Genomic DNA, 8,764 nt, shown 5'->3' with positions numbered 1-8,764 from the left:
TTTTGGGATGACAAGAACAGAAAGATCCTGAGACACTGTGACGTGACATTTGATGATTATGTCCTGTACAAGGACAGAGAGCAGAAGGTTCTAGATATTACAAAGCAAGTGGGAGTTGAGGTTGAGTTGGAGAAGAGTAAACCCAGAGATGTCGAAGCAGATACTCAACCAACTCCTACCGAAGAATCTGAAGTGGAACAAGTTACACCTGAGGAGGTGTTAAGGAGATCATCCAGATCCATCAGGGCACCAGATAGGTATTCACCTTCATTACACTATCTATTGCTGACTGATGAGGGGGAACCAGAGTCTTTTGATGAGGCCCTACAGGTGGAGGATTCGATCAAGTGGGAGAAAGCCATGGATGATGAGATGAGGTCACTTGAGAAGAACGACACATGGGTGTTGACTGAGTTACCTGCAGGGAAGAGAGCTTTGCTGAACAAGTGGGTGTTCAGAATCAAGACTGAACCAGATGGCAAAACAAGGTTCAAGGCTCGTTTAGTGGTTAAAGGATATTCACAAAGGAAAGGTATTGATTATGCTGAAATATTTCTCCTGTTGTGAAGTTAACCTCAATTCAAATTCTGTTGAGTGTTGTTGCATCGGAGATATTGCATCTAGAGTAAATGGATGTAAAAACAACGTTTTTACATGGAGATCTGGACAAAGAGATCTATATGCAGCAACCGGAAGGATTTGTGGTTCCAGGCAAGGAACACATGGTGTGCAAGCTCACCAGGAGCTTGTATGGACTAAATCAAGCCCCGAGGCAGTGGTACAAGAAGTTTGACTCCTTCATGACCAAGAGTGGATTCTGCAAAGCTGAAAAGGATCCTTGTTGTTACTTCAAGAAATACACTGATTCATATGTCTTTCTACTCTTGTATGTGGATGATATGTTGATTGCAGGATCTAGTATGAGGGAGATTAACAATCTGAAGACAAGGTTGTCTGCAGCGTTTGAGATGAAAGATTTGGGTCCAGCAAAGCAGATTTTGGGGATGAAGATTTCTCGGGATAGATCTGCTGGCACTTTAAATCTATCTCAGGAGTTGTACATTGAGAAGGTGCTGAGCAGATTCAGGGTTAATGATGCTAAACCCAGGACTACTCCATTAGCAAATCACTTTAAATTGTCAAAGGAGCAGTCACCCAAGACTGCCGAGGAGCGTGATCACATGGCACTTGTTCCATATGCTTCAGCAGTTGGTAGTTTGATGTATGCTATGGTCTGCACTAGACCTGATATAGCACATGCATTGGGAGTTGTTAGCAGGTACATGGTGAACCCTGGGAAAGAGCATTGGGAAGCTGTGAAGTGGCTTCTGAGATATCTGAGAGGTACATCCAGTACTTCACTTTGTTTTGGCAAAGGCAAGGTGACTCTACAGGGTTTTGTGGATGCTGATCTTGGTGGGGATGTTGACTCGAGCAAGAGTACATCCGGGTACATTTACACAATAGGTGGAACAGCAGTGAGTTGGATGTCCAGGCTTCAGAAGTGTGTTTCTCTTTCATCTACTGAAGCTGAGTATGTGGCAATAGCTGAAGCTGGGAAAGAGATGATATGGATGGCAGATTATCTTGAGGAATTGGGCAAGAAGCAGAGCGAGAAGATTCTTTACTCAAATAGAGAGTGCCATACAGTTGGTGAAAAATCCAGTCTATCATTCGAAGACAAAGCACATCAGAAGGCGATACCATTTCACTCGCAGGGCAGTGGAGGATGGTGATATGTGCTTGGAGAAGATAGAGGGTGCAAAGAACCCGGCAGACATGTTGACGAAATGTGTTGATGTTGAGAAACTTGGGTTATGTAAAACCTCGGTTGGTCTTCTGTAGTTGTTGCTACAGATGTTGCGGTGCGGTAAAGATGTTGATGATGAAGAGATTTTTTTTGAGAATGTATTTTTTGGATGACTGAGTCAGTCTCCAAGTGGGAGAATTGTTAGGTAGTGGAGCCTGATTAATTTTAGGTTTTCCTATTTATTCTCTATTTTAGGTTTTCCTATTTATTCTCTATTTTAGACTTTCCTATTTATTCTCTATTTTAGGTTTTCCTATTTATTCTCTGTAACCAAAAATACTCTAATTTGTTAATATAAATATACCCCACCGCCGTGGAAGTTTACTCACGGGGTTTTACCACGAAAAATTGGGTTTTCTCTCTCTCTCTCTAGATTTCTCATCTCTTTCTCTTGAAAGTTCTTGTGTTCTTCATTCATCTAGTGTGTGTGCGTGAATTCGATCCTAACATATTGGTCATAACAAAATTTAATGAACAGAAAGAAGAAAGCATTATCATCGAACAAACTAGCTTGCAGAAAATATCGGTACTTTTAACAAGTCGGAGAGGGTGAGTGTAGCGAACTAGTTGCTGCTCAAAAGTTTATGTAATTGAGTTTTTTTTCCAGGAATAGAGACACGAGTTTATTACATTTGCTCAATGCTCATGGAGTAAAAAGATATGAAGATGAAGCACTTGTTGGAGAGGTATGACTGACTCGTATTCCCAATATTCTGCTTCTCCTTGCTTATAACTACTATATTTTGCTTTAATATACTTCTTATTTGTATATATTGTTGTGCTACTTTCTGATTTGGTGCACATCCGTTTTAATGTACATTCAATTTATAACTTCAAACACTTTCAGAATGGCTTCCCATAAGCAGAGCAATAGAGCTAGTGAAACCAAGGGTCAAATGCCTCTTCACGAGCACACATACATAGTTTTCATACTATTCTTTATGTCTCAAACTATGTGATAATATATCGTCTTAATTTATGTAATATTCTAAGTATATGCGAATGTTGGTCAAACAATGTACTGCATTAAAGACAAGGCTCAAGCAACAAAAAATTGGACTACTGAGATGGCTTAGTCAACCAAAGGAATGGATCACGATAAGATAGCTGGAGCAGCCTATACAACAAAAGATAAGATGACCAGAGCAGCTCCAGCTACGAAGGATAAGGTCGTTTCAGCAGCTAACTAAGCTAAAGAAAAGATAACCAGACAAAAGCACTTTCCAGGTACAAGATAAAACTTCAGCAAAATTGCCCTGCTTCAGCTAAAACGAGGGAGCCATAACAGGTATCTCAAATAGATTTTACCATTTACATCAACAATTAAAAGAAACATAATTGGGTGGTTGTTATTTAGGTGGAGAGTTTCCTCAATAATGTGGATTGATTTCAATTTTGATTAACATTTAATTTAATAATTTCGATAAGGAGATCCAATAACTAAGTCGTAAAATGAGTCGGGAGAATCTGAGAGTTGATGCTAGTGACCTTGCTGAGGAATATCAAAGGAATTCTTTCTATAAGCCATTGAAGATATATGCAGTTAGGTATTTGGATGAGATATCCCTTATCACATCGGGGACAAAAATGATGACTTTGGATTCGAAGAGATGCTTGTGCAGATTCTTGAAAGATATGAAATTCGATGTGGATAAGGTTAAGACTATTATTCAAAGTGCAATTTCTGAGAAGATAGAGTTTAGGAGATGGAGCTTCAAGCAGTTAAGTCGTCTATCTTGCACCCACCTATGTAACAAAAGGCAATTTGGGTGAGGAAGAAGTACCACCAACAGAATGGAGATTCAGCCAGTTAAGTCGTCTTTCTTGCACCCACCAATGTCACAAAAGGCAATTAGGGTGAGGAAGAAGTACCTCCAGCAAAATAAGTTAGAGCTTTGAAGTTGAGAAATGCTAAATAGAATAATAGCAAGAAATTGGGAATGAAGATAGTAGGGAAAGATGAGGAACGGAAATACTCTGATCAAACGGTGGCAGATCTAACAAAGTTACGCGTAATAGTTGAGCCACTTAGACTACTTCTCATTGTTTATTGATGGGTACTGAGAAATTCTACGCTCGCTCCATATAGAACTATTTACATAAAGATAAATGAAGCTAATAGATATTTTATGCAAGCTAATAGTGAATCTAGCAAGCACATGTTCTAATAAACATCTGAAACAAAAAGTTAGACGAACGATAAGAGTATTAAGTAGAAGTTCAAGGACAAAGCTAAAGCTACCACAAAACAGACCAAAGGTTTTAAATAAGCTTCTAGTTAGGATAATGTCAACAATAGAGCTCGTGGAGTCGAAATATAAATTTTTTTTAGTAACATGAATCAAACAACAGAGGATATATGTAATCGCTAAACTTGAAATTTTAAAAAAAATAGATCTTAAGTCAAGGTAAAATGAAACATGTGGTTTTTTGTTCTAGTTCTCAAATTCAGAATAGAAATTTTGAATGATCAATGTTACAGACAAACTAAAAGCCACTTGCCTGAATATACTATATAACAGCGAGCTCATGGAATCAAAACAAAAATTGTTGTAAAAACATGAATCTTAACAACCGAGGGTCTACATAATTTCTTAACTTGATTATTTCGTAGAAGAGATGTTAAGTGGTAGTAAGAGCAGAGATGTTAGGTTTGGGAATCCTTATGAGTTTGGGAGATATTTTTAGTAGTACTATTTTCCTTAATCGTGTAAAAGTGCTTTGTGGTAATTAATGTTTTCCTCAGAGGTTGGGAAAACCTTTTTCTTCAGAATTTAGAGAAAAGAGAAACTTAAAAAAATAAAGAAAGGCGGGAAGTTTTTATTTTTCGAAAAAATATACTGTTTGCATCTTTTCTTTCTAATTGCAACTAAATATATATTTATTACTGGGCATTACACATTAGCCATTGATATTTTGCCTCGCATAAATATATTAGCAGCAATTAGCTTATTGCAGCAAAATAATTGTCGCTTAAGATTATTTTTTTAGTAGTGATAAGCCTCACAAAGTATCACCACAATGTTGTGCACATGAAAAATTATCTACTAAATTATTATCCCAACACTGCCATCTACTCTGTAGCAAGCCAAAGAAGAAATGCCACCCTTTTAACCAACCTACACACTCGCATATGCTCTATAACCATAAGCGTATTTGTATGATTGGCTAGCTAATGAAGTCGTATATTATACTCTGAAATTGACATACTTCCTACAATAGATCTATGAAGACATTCGACAACCTCTCTTTCAAGCTATAAGGTACATACTTCTAACACAGAACCAGAGAACTGAGCTAGTAACATAGGAGGTAAGTGGTGACCCAAACTAGTCTACACTCTACGGTTGACCTCCACCACTATTTCCTGGCCCATCCATATTGAAAGTAGTGTTATAAACTATGTAAGATATAACTAGACCAAGGTTATGTACCCTCTCTTAGAAATTTACTAAAGACTTGCTGTCATCCTCGCCTACAGAACCTGAGAACATTGGAGGACCCAATCTCAATATCCGTCCTAACATCTTTTGCTCCTTGGAAGGCATGATAGAACTAGCTTCCTTGGCGGTGCAATTGTAAATCGATTAAACACTAAACGAGGATCCATAGTAGAAGAATTCACCAGTGAATTATAATCACCTAGTGCTACTGCCTGTGCTGAAGTCTGAGCCTCCTCTCCAATATGGGGACTAGTTGAAATAACAGTCTAAGTCCGCACCTCAGATGTAGCATCAAAAAAGTTGAGGATCATTGCTAGAGTGTCATGTATATTTTTCTTGGCAATAAATCTTGGCGTAGGCTTGGATGGCATTATGCCATCTTGTTGACGGGGAACCTGCTCAACCTATATAATAGACTCTGCTGACAATGTCCTCTTGTGATCTCAATCTTTAAAGTAACATTTCTTCTTCCTTGACCTCTAGGTCCAACTCAACCTCTACCGCTTGTGGGGCTCCATTTGCATATGCAAGAGGCTATCACCCACCCACTAACGATCTATTCCTACCTATTTGTGGAAGAATGAATCATACGAAACTTAAAAGTGTCTTCAGTCAAAAGTTTAAACATCTGTCAAACTTGAAATATCCCTCAAGAGTTTTTCATGAAATATCTAAGCTATTAAGATATTTCTTCAGAATTTTCCTTAACAAAATAACTTGATTTGAATCTGTAGATGCTCCTAAATACTCTTCCTCTGCGGTAGATTGCGCCACTATTTCTATCTTCTTTGAATTCCATGAATACACACTAGACCCAAGGAAAAACCATAGGCAATAGTGCTCTTCGTATCGTCAATATTTCCAACCCAATGACTATCAACAATGCCAAGCAAAGCACCTTCTTCCACACTTTAGAACCATATTTCAAGTTACAGAGTTCCTTCTAAGTATCTAAGCAATATATTCGCATAAGTAAAATGCATGTCGCTGAAACTTTGCATTAATCTTGAAAGAAAACTAGCTGCATACATTAAAGCAGCTCTTGAGCTGCCAAGACAACTGTAAATCAAACTTCTAGAAAATGAAGCATCATACTAATCCACTCCATCATTGATTCTTTTGTACCAAGCCCTTGGATCCTGCTTCAACCCATATAGATCTTTTTTAAGCTTATACACCCTTACCTTCACTTCCTTTTAATATAGAATATTCATGCTAAGCTTATACATATGGAAGGAACATCTGACATTTAGATATCAAATCTTCCTATGATGAAAACATATAAAACGTCCACCTCTATCTTTCGTAAAATGCATTTATATTGTCGCATCCACTTCGGCAACCTAACCTGAGCAGTTGAGAAACACCTCAATCACCCTAGGGGCCACCTCTTCTACCTTGTGTGCCACTTTTATTTAACTATATCAGAGCCCTATGGGCTTGAATATAATAAACATGTCTTATACGGTGATGATTATTGGACAATGTATAGCATAATAACCCAACACACCACACTTATAGCATCCCCTACAAGAATTGGAGACACATAAATTGCATTGGATAAAATTCATACAAAATTTGAATTAAATTCATGTTCATTTGGGATAAATAATTAATTTGGATTTTAAAAATAAATAATTCCATCTCATTAAATTCAAATCAAAGGTCAATTTCACCTTGAATCCAAAACCCATGCCACGTGTCATAGTGACTAGGCATCCAAGACCAACAACGTGACGCCACGTGTAAAAATGAAGTTTTAGTCCAGTCAAGTGAAAGAACCAATCACAGCATGCGAAGTGTCAAAATGATATCCTTTGGCCAATCATATGCAACCTTGTCCACCCCCTACAACTATAAATAGTGGATGAACATGACATCTAGAGGCATCAAAAATATTCTTCAACAAGCATTCTGCAATTGGCGAAAGCTACGTCATTAATTACATAACTCTTCAAAGGAGTGATCAATGGAGTTCTTCACGAAGATCGACTTGAAACGACGAAGCGCTTTTCAATCTCACAGATAACGAAAAATCTCAAGGAGGTATACATCATCCAACAATTCGAGAAGTACGCTACTGAAGGCCCTCGAATCACAATGAAACTTAGGAGAGAGAATTAAGAGAATAATGGAATTTTACTCACAACATTCTTTAATAAAATTAAAACTTCTTTTATTTATTTTGCCTGCAGTTGATTTTCAGCTAATAATGACATTTATTGCAAACAAAGTTGGCACGCCCAGCGGGACCGATTTTGCTCTTCATCTCTTTCTCTTGCAAATCAAAAAAATATAAAGGCAACTACTGGAATGGCCTTCAAAAAGTGTAGCGTTTTTTCATAGAAGGACTCTACTGATTTCGTATATGTTGATCTCATGACTTGGCCCGATTACTCGGGGCAAGGTCAAGAATAGTGGTGTAGATGGATCGGAATAATTCAATTCTTTGGAGGCAATGAAAATCAACAACTCTCATACGTTAGTCGTAAGTGAAACACCTAGGGGCGATCTTGCGTCTGCGTTCTTTGAAGAATTTTCTCAAATTGGCTTCAACTTTGGTTAATCTGAAGATTCAATGGATTCTCCAACGTCAATGATTGTCAATGCTTTGATAGCTGATTCAACTAACATGGATGAGAAGTTTGCGATTATGGAGCAAACAATTTAGGCCTTGAAGAAATCCATTAATGACAAAAATCTTCATATTGCTCAACTTATAAACAAGTTGGAGGCCTTCACACCTGGAGAGTCAAGTCATTTCACTACTTGTCCATCTAGTTTTGATCAACGAAACAAGGACGTTGCGGAATCTCTAGGAAATTCAAAATTTCAAAAGGAGAAATAATTTGCTTCAGTTGCTGCATTATCTCTCCAATAGTTGTAAGACATGATAACAAACACTATTAGGGATAAACATGGTGAAACACTATAAAGTTCCTTGTATTACTCCAAGCCATATACTAGACGGATTGATTGTCTATCAATGCCAACAAACTATCAACAACCAAAGATAAAAAAATTGATGGTAAGGGGAACCCAAGGCAATATATCTCCTACTTTGTTGAAACTTGTAGCAATACTGGAACACATGGTGACCTTTTGGCAAAAAAATTCGTTCGTTTGCTAAAAGGAATGCCTTCGACTGGTATATTTGTATGGAACAGGAGTCCATTGTTAGTTGGGAACAACTCAATAAGGAATATATCAATTGTTTCTATAGTACTTGTCGAACCGTAAGTATGATAGAGTTGACCGGCACTAAGCAAAGAAATGATGAGCCTGTGGTGGATTACATCAATTGTTGGAGATCGTTGAGCCTAGAGTGAAAAGATCGTCTTTCTGAAATATCTGTTATGGAAATTTGCATCCAGGGTATGTATTGGAGACTTCTATACATACTACAAGGAATCAAACTGCGAACTTTTGAAGAACTTGCTACACGAGCGTATGACATGGATTTGAGCATAGCAAGTCATGGAAAGGCATCTCCTTTTGCTGATCTAACAAA

The sequence above is a fragment of the Solanum pennellii genome, chromosome 1 (genome assembly GCF_001406875.1).
Source record: "Solanum pennellii chromosome 1, SPENNV200".
Classification (NCBI taxonomy): Eukaryota; Viridiplantae; Streptophyta; class Magnoliopsida; order Solanales; family Solanaceae; genus Solanum; species Solanum pennellii.
This window is presented reverse-complemented; position numbering follows the sequence as displayed.